This window comes from Brassica napus, chromosome C8 (assembly GCF_020379485.1).
Source record: "Brassica napus cultivar Da-Ae chromosome C8, Da-Ae, whole genome shotgun sequence".
Lineage (NCBI taxonomy): Eukaryota > Viridiplantae > Streptophyta > Magnoliopsida > Brassicales > Brassicaceae > Brassica > Brassica napus.
In genome coordinates, this window is record NC_063451.1 from 11,130,655 (window position 1) to 11,144,058 (window position 13,404).

At 40.3% G+C, this 13,404-nt stretch overlaps 1 long non-coding RNA gene across 7 annotated transcripts; it reads left to right on the top strand.

Moving 5' to 3' along the window:
• The first annotated feature begins 8,613 nt into the window (after positions 1-8,613).
• Positions 8,614-11,472, top strand: LOC106389891. 7 transcript variants are annotated; one of them, XR_007327470.1, is made up of 11 exons: positions 8,627-8,951; positions 9,042-9,101; positions 9,202-9,337; positions 9,404-9,501; positions 9,870-9,992; positions 10,098-10,312; positions 10,496-10,544; positions 10,666-10,753; positions 10,857-10,938; positions 11,034-11,141; positions 11,222-11,472. It is a non-coding gene; the product is annotated as an uncharacterized LOC106389891 (long non-coding RNA). The 7 variants fall into 7 exon arrangements; XR_007327471.1 differs by having other exon boundaries at positions 8,636-8,951; positions 10,666-10,938; XR_007327475.1 differs by having other exon boundaries at positions 8,638-8,951; positions 10,666-10,938; positions 11,136-11,141.
• Positions 11,473-13,404: the final 1,932 nt, after the last annotated feature.

Consider the following 13,404-nt stretch of genomic DNA (forward strand, 5'->3'; position numbering starts at 1 on the left):
GAACGGATCTCCTGTTGATAATAAATTTGATAAAATTGGTGGTGTATGATGCAACGGTGGTGGTAGCGGATGAGAAGTGAGCGGAATTGAAGTAGTGGTAGACAGAGTTGTAGCGGTGGTCGTGCAAGGAGTTGCGGTGGTTGGATGCAAAGAAAGAGGCGTGGCGGTGCAAGGAGTTGCGGCAGCAGCGGTGAAGAAGTTGGGGGTAGCAGCGGTGAAGGAGTTACGGCAGTAGCAGTGAAGAAGTTGGGGGTAGCAGCGGTGAAGGAGTTGCGGTAGCAGCGGCGAAGGAGTTGCGGTAGCAGCGGTGAAAGATGTACGGACAGTGGTGGTGCAAGGATTTGCAGCAGTTACGGTGGAACCAAGAGTTTCACGGTGGTTCTTTTGCACAAGAAAGTACATCTAAAAAGAAAAGAGAGAAATATTGGAAAGAAGAAAAAGAAAGATATGAAATTAAATAGATAGTGCTGACAACTCTTCTCCACCATTCGTTTGATATATAGATAAAAGTAAAGACGATTAATAAAAAATAATTTTATGCTCAAACACAACCATTTTGTCAAGAATCTTTTTTCCATTATACGTTCCAGTTTGATCAAATTAAAACAAAAAAATTATATGTATATTGTCGATTGCAAAACAGTAAATCTAGTTAGATTGATAAATCTATTTAATCACTAAACCAAAAAAACTATTTATATTTCTGTTTGTTTTTAAGATTGGAGACGATAATTCAATTATTCTAAAGCTCTTTTTTTAAAAAAAAAAGTTAGTTGTAAATTAATTTAATTTTTACCTAAAAATTCGAATGAACAAGATAAACAACTATTTTGATCTTATCTAACGTTTAATTAACTTTTATTCGTATAGCTTGCTTTCTTGAATATAATTTTTCAGTTATGGAAATTAAATAATATTAGTACAAATAATTTTAGTTCGTTCATAATAAATAAAAAAAATTTTATTTACCTACCATAATATATTTGTGTAACCGGTTCATTGTATATTTAAAATATATTTAAATTCATATGAAACCAAAACTTAATTTAAAATTATAGAAAACAACATAACCTCCATTAGTACAGTTTAATATAGACTCAAATTTTTGTAAAATGAGACAACATGAAGACCATTTAAAACGTTCACAGTATATCAATACTACAACTTTATAACATAGAGACAACTATTTTTTTGGACAACATAAACAAGAATTGTAAACAAGAAAAATATATCTTATTACATATAATATCTCCTGACTTAAAACTTTCTAAAAGACAAAAAATCATTATCATACTCATTTCTTTCAAATGAAATCTTAAAAAACAAACCACAAAATTATACAAAAATAATAATCTAGTTCACAAGTAAAATATATCCCGCCCCAGTATTAATTCAATAAAGGCTATAGACTCATTTTATGAACTGATCCGCTGCTTATGCTCTTATATACTTGAGACATTTACACTTACTTTCACTTCTTATTTTAATTTTAGGACAATTTTAACTATTAACGCACTTTTGTTTCTTCTAACATATTTTCTCTTCTTCACCTTCTTAAAAACTCATGTAACCAATTCTACCTACAAAAATAAAATCTAACAAATATTTAACTAAATTACAAAACTCTAGTTAACCACAAATTTGTTCTCTTTTTCTCTCTCCTATCTCTTCTGCTATAGTTGCAAAAGCTTGATTTGTGAAAATATGAATGAAGATGATATAGAAGACAAAGAGAAATAGAAGCTGAGCAGCATATTCATCAGTTGTATCATTTGACTTGAAGTTTGTGTGTTCTCCGCCACCGTTCTCCGCGGCTGCATATTCGTTCTCCCGCGGCTGCACATTCGTTCTTCGGTGTCTCTACCATCGTTCTCCGGCGTCTCTGCCACAGCAGTCTGGCGTCTTCGCCAGAGGATCCAGATATGTTTCTGGGACATCCATCCTCTGGCGCATTCACCGTTGTTGTATCCGTCTCTATCTCACTTTCATGATTCTTACAACATTACTAGAGTGTACTTACAAACCTTTCTTGTTTATATTTAAGTAAAAGATATTTGATGCTTGAACTAGTTAACTAGTTCAACTCCATTTTACTTTAATCTTTACTTATTGTTTCTTTAATGTGTTATTTAGTTTGGTAATAATAAGTTTCTTGTTTTTGTATACATAAAATTAATGTTTTATCATCCAAAATGAAACGAAAATGACTTAAGGATTCTAGTTATCATAGATTTTGGAATTTTTTTGTTTTTTTTTACAACAAAAGGCTAAGACGAAGCTAGCGTGATTCCTGATCTAAGAGCCAGTTTGGGGGAATTGAGTCAACATAAACCATAGCAGAATGCTGATTTCTAGCACCTCGTGCCAGCTTATCCGCCATTGTGTTTTGTGCCCTCGGAATATGTTGAATAGTAAAGGGGTGAAAAAATTTCTTACATCGCAGAAACTCCTCCATGTGTGTAGTGAATGCCGGCCATTATGTAGGTGTAGACACCATCTTCACCAGTTGAGAGCAGTCAGTTGCAAACACCACTTCTGAGATTTGTAGGGTCTTCATGCGCTCTATCGTCCATATCAAAGCTTCACATTCAGCAAGTAAAGGCGATAGAATCTTGCGAATAGCCATTGCACCCATCATAGTATCAGTTGATCAACCTTTTTGTAAACTCATCCTTGTCATGCACAAGAATCATGTTCCCTCCATGCCCCATCAATGTAACACTTATCTATCGCCAAAGCATCATGGTTCTCCACAATATGTGGGGGAGCCCGATTTATTAAATTTTTGGTCTAAGATTCAGCCCACAAAACACTTTCAATTTCCGCAGTCCGGAGAAGATCTAAAGGATCCTTTATCTGATTTTTATAAATCTTAGCATTCCGATTCTTCCAAATATACCATAAAATCCATGGAAAATAGCTCAAATCTAATTCTTTTGGTCTCCGCCAAAAGAGATAGTCCATATTTGTAAAAAGAGATGGGGTCGGAAAAATCCTAGGGCATGATGGGATATTAGATAAAGCACAAATTTGAAGTGATAATGGACATTCAAAAAATACATGATTAAATTTTCATATTAAATTGCGAGGCCTTTTTTCTCTCCTAAGCACTCTTTCCAAGTAAAACTTTATGCGGTCCCTCCGTTGATTACACCCCTTTATCCAACGGTTTATTCCCCTTTTCAGCCTATTATTCTCTGTTCTACTCTGCTCCTTTTCAAAAAGATTACCCTTTTCAGAAATATCCATCAGTCAATAGACAGCTTCGCCGCTTGAACAATACTCCTGACCGGATCCTCGCCGGGTTCAGCCCCCGACGACGTCGGCGGGCCAGCCAGGTTCGCCTGTGCCGGTGCTTTGCACTCCCTCCCCTGAGGATTTCCCTAGCCCCTCCTTCTGCTCATTGAGAACTGAGAAGAGATATGGCGATAGAAAGAGAGACCTAAAGTTTGGTTGTTATAACCTTGGTTCTTAACTCCTAGCAACAACGATCCAGAGCATTTATTACCAAGCATTTATCTCAAGCCCCATTTACTATCACGAGAGAGTCCTATCAGAAATCCAGCTTAAAGATTTAGGTTGTTATAACCTCGTACAAGATCTAGCTGCATTAACTGCTAAGCCAATCCAACCACAAAGATTCAAAGTACTCCATTATGAAATGGAGAGAAGGTACAGTCGCTCAGAGAAAGGAAAATGGCAGGCGCCATCTGAGCTCCCAACAAAGAAACCTCCGGTGCGGATACCGGCAAATGACAATGAAGACCTAATAGAAGCTATCAGACTCACTATTATTGGACGGCTAACTAACCCACAGATCAAGAAACCCATTCGAGCGGTTCTCGAATTTATGACCCAGATCTGGAACCTTGAAGGTAGAGTGGTGGGTAGAGCCTTAGGTTTGGACAAATTCCAACTTAAGTTCGAATCAGAAGCCGAGCTCCTCCAAGTTCTTGACAACGGACCCTATCACTCTAAGAGGTGGATGTTGATTATGCAACGTTGGGAACCAACTGTGTCAGACCGATTCCCATCAAAGATCTCTTTTAACGTAAGGATCCACGGCATACCACTCCATTACTGGCATGAAGGAGCGATCCTTACAATTAGTAAAGAACTTGGAAGCTGTTATGTTAAAGACATCAAGGAGGCTAAGATCTGGGTTGAGGTCAATGGCCTTAAACCCCTGGTGATGCAAATGGAGATAGAACTGCCTACTGAGGATAATGATGTAATGGAAGTCGAATTTGAGTATATTAAGATTGAGAAGAATTGTTTTACATGCTTCTCCTTGTTCCATGAGGAGGTGGACTGCCCTCGTAGACACCCAAATGCACTCCCCCCGAAGGAAAGGGCCCTTGGTATTACGCAGAGTATTGCGCTTCAAAGGATCGAGGCTGAGAAAAGGAGGCATGATGATAGACGCGGTTACAGCTGACCTGAAGACTTACGAGTCTCATCCAGAGGGTACTATGGTAGCTATGCTCAAAGAGGGAGAAACAATACAAAAGACAGGAACTACCATATCCAAAGAGAGGACCATCACAGAGAGCAATCTATTCTTTCAAGAACTGCTCGGTCAAGCTCTCACCACCCAAGAAGTAAAGCGCCTTCCCTACAATACAGAGTGGTAGATAAGAGTAGAGCTAGTGCTGGATCATCTGCGCCCCTTCAAAATCCTGTCAGACAATATGAAGATAGCGCGAACAGAGTAGTCCGCTATCCTCAGGCTGAGAAAGATCTCCCTTCTGAAAATACCCAAGAGGTACCCTCAAGGAGAGGCTAGGAGAACCATCCCGAAATGAAGTCTCTAACTCGGGATCAAAGGACAGAAGATCAGCGCTAGAAAGGTTACAAGAACCAAATGCGGTTGATAATCACCCAGTGAGAGTATCACCTAGCTTTGAGTCAGGTAGACTGCAACTAGCCGGTTTAGATGTTGAAAATGATGACCTCTCGGAAGAAGACATCGAAGAGCAACCTCTGGAAATAGAAAGGGTACCGGCCTCACTTTGGCTTGGAGAAGGAGTAGATGTCAGTTCTAGAAGGGGAACGATACCAATCTCGAACCAACGCAAAATGACTAACAAGAGAAAGGTAGCCAAGACCCCCATAAGAAAGCGTGTAGTAAGAAGCCCACTCTTGGGTCTTAACCAGAAGAAGACCAGTACAGTGCGTGCAGCTACTGCTACTAGGAAAAAGCTAATGGTGGAGAAGGACCCGAAGTTACCTTGTAATAAGGCAGGCCCTAGTACACAACGAAAGAAGAATGGCCAACCAAATACGGTGCTCATACCGGGAAGTACTCGAGGTGGGGCGGTTTTTCGGCCCCATCTAAAACCTCTTCCTTAGCTTTACTAAGCTGGAATTGTCAAGGACTTGGCAGCGTCCAGACAATCCGGCGTATTAAGGAGATCCATAAAACTATGGCTCCTAATGTAATGTTCTTAATGGAAACAAAACAAGATGATGAGTTTATCAATAAGAAACTTCAAGGTCTGCGCTTTTCCCATTATTTCTCAGTTCCTCCCATTGGTTTAAGCGGAGGATTATCTCTCTTTTGGAACGAAGACACTGAGATCACAATTCTTGAGTCCTCTCCCAATTTAATTGACACGAGAATTGTGTATAAAGGGACTGCATCTTTCGTCTCATTTGTGTACGGAGCACCGGCTGCGTAGAACATAGCTGAATTCTGGAACAAACTAAGTGCGGTCGGACAGGGTCGAGATGATCCATGGCTACTGACAGGGGACTTTAACGACATCCTCAACAACACCGAGAAGATAGGAGGCCCGGTCAGGCCAGAAGGTTCTTTCACTACTTTCAGATCCTTTGTGGCCCAAAACGGATTATGGGATCTCAAGCATTCCGGAGAATCTCTATCTTGGAGAGGTAACAGATATACCCATTTTATCAGATCCAGACTCGACAGAGCAATGGGTAACTGCTCGTGCTCTGAGGCTTTTCCAATGGGAAGATGCCGATATCTGAGATTTGAAGGGTCCAATCATCGTCCTCTCATGTCTTACTTCAACTCTGAGAAAGCAAAACGGAAAGTTATGTCCCATTTTAACAGAGCATTAACGGAACAGGAGGAGGTGACAGAACTGATTGATACAGCTTGGCATTCCTCTCCTCTCGATTCCGTGATACATAAGCTAAATGCGTGCATAAGGAGAATTATAAAGTGGGCAAAGGAAAAACAGAGCCAGAGCAATATGGAAATCCAACAGAACCAAAGGGACTTGGAAGCAGCTCTATCGAACGCAACGCCTGATCCTGCACTCATCGACAAGATCAACCTGGAATTACGCAAAGCTTACCTGGCCGATGAGCAGTTTTGGCAACAGAGAAGTAGAATTCAGTGTCTCAAACAGGGTGATAGGAATACCGGTTTTTCCATGCTGCTACTAGGACCAGGCAAACAATAAACTCCATTCCCGTCATAGAGGACTCTAAGAGAGGCGTTGTCTATGAAGTAAAAGACATTGGTCGAGTGATCTCTAGCTATTTCACTCAGTTGTTCACTTCCAATGGCAACACAAACTTCGATCAGATTAAGGGACTACTTCCTAGAAAAGTAACTCCTGAGATGAATGCATCACTAATTTTGATACCGAGTGGTTCAGAGATTCGAGACGCTGTGAATTCTATTAACGGAAGTAAGGCTCCGGGACCAGACGGATTCTCAGCCACCTTCTACCAGTCCTATTGGAATATAGTAGGACCTGATGTTATTAGAGATGTACGGAGCTTCTTCCCGACGAACATCTTGAACCCGCAGCAGAACGAGACCCATATTAGGCTCATTCCGAAGGTTACAGGGCCGCGCTCAGTTGCAGATTACCGGCCGATTGCCCTGTGTAACACTCATTATAAGATCATAGCGAAGATCTTAACTCGAAGACTCAAACCACTGCTGCCTTGCCTTGTTTCAAACACGCAATCAGCCTTCGTAGCGGGACGAGCGATCACGGAAAACGTCCTCATCACAAACGAAACCCTCCATTACTTGAGCACGTCAGAGGCTAAGAAGTACTGCTCCATGGCCGTGAAAACGGACATGAGCAAAGTTTACGACATAATCGAATGGAGCTTTGTCAAAGAAGTTCTATCTCTGCTCGGTTTCGATCCGCTTTGGATAACATGGATTATGAGCTGCATTGAATCTGTGTCGTACTCGTTTCTGATTAATGGATCACCCCAAGGGCTTGTCAAGCCTTCCCGCAGCCTTAGACAAGGCGACCCTCTGTCACCACACATCTTCATACTTTGCACGGAGGTTTTAGCGGCCCTTTGCGCAAGAGGCCAAGCAGATGGATCTCTTTCGGGCATACGAGTTTGTCGTAACAGTCCCTTTATTAATCACCTACTCTTCGCCGACGATACCATGTTCTTTTGCAAGACCAAGCCATCATGTGTCACAGCGTTGATGAAGATTCTCTCTATCTATGAAGTTGTATCTGGTCTGAAGATCAATACTCAGAAGTCTGCTATTACATTCTCTGCTAAAACACCAGCGACAGTTCGTGCTCGGGTTAAAGAGACAACGTCGATTGCAATGGAGGGAGGTATCGGAAAGTACTTGGGGCTGCCGGAACAGTTTGGTCGCCGAAAACGCGACATCTTTGTGTCCATCTTGGATAGGATAAGGCAGAAATCACACAGCTGGACAGCGAGGTTTCTATCAGGTGCTGGCGAACAAGTCATGCTGAAATCAGTCCTCTCGGCAATGCCCTGTTATGCTATGTCGTGCTTTAAGCTCCCGAATTCTTTATGTATGCAAATCCAATCGATACTCACCCGCTTTTGGTGGGACTCGATCCCCGGGAAGAAGAAGATGTGTTGGGTATCATGGGAGACAATGGCTCTGCCAAAATATGCTGGCGGCTTGGGATTCAGAGATATACAAACCTCCAACGATGCGCTGCTTGCAAAAATTAGCTGGAGGATACTCAAAGAGCCACAATCTTTACTCGCCCAAGTGCTTTTGGGAAAATACTCTCAGCACACGTCATTCTTGGACTGTTCTGCACTAGCGAATGCATCACACGGATGGCGGAGCATCCTAGCAGGGAGAGACTTACTGAAAAATGGTTTAAGCTGGGCGGTGGGGGATGGAGAGAAGATAAGCGTGTGGAACGACCCTTGGCTATCTTCTCAAACACCAACCTGACCGATAGGCCCTGCTATGCTGGAAAGCTCTTCCCTAAAGGTAAAAGATCTCTTATGCCCACTCACAAATAAATGGGAAGTGGAGAAGATTAGAAGCATTATCCCTCAGTATGAGGACACTATTTTGAGAATAAAAACAAGTTCCACACAAGCTCAGGATACTCTGTTCTGGCTACCGGAGAAATCGGGAGATTATTCTACCAAAACTGGTTATGGCGTCGGAGTGACATTTGATAACCCGTTGAGGAATGTAGATGAGCCAGTTAAGTGGCTGAAGCACATTTGGAACGTTAAACACTATAATAAAAAAGGGTATTGATAGCACGGATTTTCAAACTGCTATAGTTGATTAATTTTTCGATTTGGGAACGTATTCATAGCATTAACTTAATGCTATCATGAAAAATTAGCAAGCTGAAAAAGAAAAACACAGATACCGCCTATACTTACTAAAATTTCGACAACCGCGAAGAACTTAATTAGTTCCCTCCTTACTTTAAGACTTAGACTACATAAGGAGAAAAAAATCAGTCTTCACATAGAAAAAAAAATATTAGAGTCACGGAGAGAACTCTCTCTCGAGAACAAACCCTAATACCGTCACCGTTACCCTATCTCCCACTGACGAAACTCTCTGTCGACACCTTGTAGCCCGATTTCGTGCTCTGTAACTCAAACTCAGTTGAAAAGAGGAGGATGACCTGAAGTTGTGAACAGATCCAAGCTCAGTTGAATCAGACGAGGAAAAAACCCGACTCTCCACCATCCGCGAGGTCCTCGCTCTCTCTCTCTCTATATATATATATCTCTATCTATATCTCTCCCTCACTCCCTCTGTTTTGAATCTGACGGCATTTTGACAGAGGCGAACACAGTTCCGGCGGAGAAGACTGAGGAATAGGACGACGGCGGTGAAGATATAGGTTAGTTTCGTGTTATCTTTCTCCCACTCTATTAATTGGACTGAATATTTTCTAGGGTTTGTGATTTCTGATCTTTGTTTCCTCATATGTATCTGAGCAGATTATGGTTGAGTATGTTCCAGAGCAGCCCGAGTTTGAAGATGGTTTTAACGTTGAGTTCAAGCAAATCTTTGAGAAGTTTAACTTCAGGGAACCTGTCTGATTATCTCTGTTTAAGAGACAGTTTTAGTATCGTGGTAGGCATTAGCTTATGATTATAAAAAGTGACTCAATTGTGTTAATAAAAAGTTCCTGTCTTGCAGGTTGAAGTTTATAAGTTAAATGAAGAAGTTTTACGGTTGGAGCAGATTGTATCTTAATGGAGGCTTTTCAGAATTTGAATATACTCCTTCTCTTTCTGGTATGACTTGCATATATCTCTTTTTCTTATTGATTTTCTTGTGTGCGGTTGTTTAGTACACCTTAATTAAGCCATTGGGAGATTGGGTTTTGTTTAGGACCTAACTATAGTTTCTCTCAGTTTTTTCTCTCTCCAGGTCAAGATTCTGAACCATCATTCACGCTATACTCTTTTTGCGTTGTCAATTTGAACTGAAGTTGATATCGTATATGTTTAAATATTGTCTGAATGGAATATTTTGAAAACCACGTTAAGCTTTGTTTCTAGATTAATTTAATGTCCTCGTGTTAGTGGAGTCTAGTTTATTAGAATATACAATATTGATAGGCTTGGATCACTGAAACTTAACCTCACATCCTTTTCTTCAGCTTGCGAGGTTTTGAGATGCATCGCTTTGTGTTAAGAGAAGATCTACACATCAGATCCAGACTCTCTGATTCATCATCTGCAATGGCTCTTGGGTTACTTCAGATCCTGGTTATCAAGAAGAAGTAAGTACACATCTCTTAAACTTATAAACTATGAAGTGAATGTATTATCCATTCTTAATTCAGAAGCTTAGACAGCTGAACCTTTTTGATTGTTTTTTTAAATAGTATTCATGATCGTTCAATCATTTTACCCGTGGTGTACATGATACTGCTCATTGGACACCAAACTCTGGAGACAAGACCCTTCAATACGATGAAGAGAAAATGCAGAAACGGTTGGAATCATGTTCCTCTAGCACAAGCGCAGTGACTGGTGAAATGGCTTTACATTTGGTAAATGGCACAGACTTATGTGATTTGTATTTCAGAATCCCGATCAGGTTTATGTTTTCTTCACTCTTACAATATTGATCATCTATTTTGGTTTATGTTAAAAAAGGATCATACTTTATGAACATAAGCAATTTGTTGGCATGTGTGATTATGTAGTGGTTTTGTGAGAACATAATTGCTAGTAATGTTCCTTTCATCGTTGTTTATTGATTCCTTCTGGTCAATTACAGATGCTTCTTGGTCCCAATGGCTGTGTGGAAAATGGTACCCCTTCTAAAGGTCTGTCTCCTCTCTCTCATTAAAAGTCTATTAAAGTAATTTAGCTGATCTTAGTCAGGGAAATGTCTGATCTTTCGATACTGCTTGTGTGTGTGTGACACCTCATTATATTTGCTTGCAGATTTTAGTCGGTGTACTGAATCCAAACCAGTGGAATTGTCTGTGTAAAAACCTTAAGAATTTTTGTATTTCTGAATCCTAATCATCAGGTTTATCTTTCTTCCTCTCATCTATTTTGGTTTTATGTTAAAAAAGGATCATATACTTTATGAACATAAGCAAAATTTGTTTTTGTCCCCACTGCTAAGACAGATCAGTTAACCGGAGTCTGGTTATCCTTTCCTCTCTGCCTTGCATAACGGGAGCCTAATTCCAGCTATCTTGCAGCGTTCTGGTATTATATATATTTTTTTTGTAAAAACATAAATGTTAATGGTACTCCGTTCTTCTTTTTTTTGTTCATATTTTCGTAATCATGTTGTCTCACAGACCTTTATTTGGATTCACGGCTCTAGCTATAGAAGATTTGTCTAATTCGATATGAATACGTTGTTCGTGTGTATTTAGCTCTTTAGTTATTGCTGATTCCAGTTGCAGGTAGGTATAAAGTGAATGTGGGTGATTCATTATTAATTCAAAAGCTCAGACAGCTGAACCGTTTTGATTGTTTTTTATAGCTTCTTGGATTACAATTTGGGATATTATTAAAGTGCATCCACTACGCTTTCTCTGAGAGACACATGCTAAGGCCAAGAAGGAAAATAGGAGCTCAAGGTTTTGATTTAGTTCTCATGTTTTCTTGTCTTTTTATATTTAGTTCTGATATTGTAACGATGTTTGTGTAAGATTTAATGAAAATGTTTACATGTTTGTGGTACTGATATAAAAGTACATTTTGGTTTATTAATGAAATATAAATTGAATATTATTTTTTTACGTAAATCTAATTTACAACCAAACATGTTTCTATGAACAAGCTCTAATAGCAGATAATTGATAATAGACATAGCACTGATACATTACTATAACAGAACATACGATAACGTTCAAAACAAAAGCCATCATAAGATTTGACTAACCATAGCAAGTTTAAAACAAAGCTATCATATGCTCTCTATATAATAGCATTATGGGGGACCTAAGATAGCTGGGACAGATTTAGCGGTTTCAATAACGCTAACAAAAACATATTATAGCTGTTTTCTTACGCTAAGAAAGGACATTTTTCTTGTAGTGAAAACAAGTCCCAAGCTGAAGGAGTTTCTATGGCGGCTGGTGAAGAGAGCAATACCAGTCAGCTCCAATCTGGAAAAGAGAGGAATCGCACGTTTAAACTGCAAGAGATGCGGTGCTTATGAGGATGAACTTCATGTCTTCCTCACATGCCCAGTAGCGGAGGAAGTATGGAACATCACTCCCATTGCACTACGGCCGTCCAATTGTGTCCCTTCCATCGCTGAATTGATTAAGCAAGGTGAGTGCTTTACCCCATTGCCGCCGTTAGGCTTTACCTCTCCACTTTGGCCTTGGGTTGTTCGGAACTTGTGGAAGGCGAGGAATAAACTTGCGTTCGAAAACAAAGCTTTCTTAGCACAGAAGATATGTCTGAAGAGTATAAAAGATGCCAAAGAATGGAGTGATGCACAGGTTTCAGGTGTTATAAAAGGCTCCCCCGTAGCCGTTACCACCAATCTCACCAATGTACTGTCTGTTCCCCCCCCCCCCCCCCCCCCCCACGCTGCTTCAAAACGGAGAGCTTGTATGCAATGTAGATGCGGCTTGGGATGAGAAAACAGGGAATTGTGGGGTAGGTGGAATCTTCTCTGGTCAAGTTACTCAGTCCTGGCCAACGTTTCGGAAGCTCACGGGCATGTTTCATCAGCACTTATGGCCGAATCCATTGCTGTCCATCGCGCGGTCTCTCGTGCCGCATATTCAAACGTCCAATCCCTGGCGGTTCTCTCTGACTCCTTATCCCTGATCAAGCTATTGAAGTCAGGTCGGAATCAACCTGAACTGTTCGGTATCATGTTTGATATCTATCACCTTATCCCTCTCTTTGATGTAATTTCCTTTAGTTTTATTTTTCGCAACTACAATTCGGAAGCTAACTTGGTAGCAAAGTCAGCCCTTGCTAGTTATGTAATGAACTCTCCTCCGGGGGAGTAAACTCCTTTATGATATGAAATGTTTGTTTGTACAAAAAAAAAAAAAAAAAAAAAACACATGATTAATCGATTCTTCTTCAGCCCCACACATTTGACATTGCATATCACATTTAATTCCCCGTGAGTGAAGATTCCTGTACACCGGTAAACAGCCAGAAATTCTTTGCCAAACAAAATGTTTCAATTTTGGTGAGCATTGTAACTTCCAAGAGTGCGCCAATAATGGTTTTGTATCCGGTCCCATATCCCTATACTGAGTACCCTTATCAGGATATAATTTCTCTGTCCGATAGCCTGATTTTACCGTGTATCTACCATGATCCGTAAAATGCCAGCCATATGAATCTGGCTTAGGGTGACGATTAATGGCTAAAATCCGTATAGTACTCACATCGTCCTGATGGACATATGCGTTGAGTAATTCCAGGTTCCAAAAAAGATCAACTGGATTAATTAAATCCTCGACCTTAAGTAATGGATTCAAGAATTGATTTGAGAATTTTGGGATTGCTGACTTCAGGCGAGGAGCGGGGATCAAAGGATCATTCCAGACTGAAATGGTTGAAACTGTTTCCACTCTTTTGATTAGCCTTTTATTAGATCTAGCTGATGTGATACTCCTCCACCAATATGAGGGAGAATATGATCTGATAAGATCCAAAGGATCTGAGTTTCGGTAATATTATCTACCT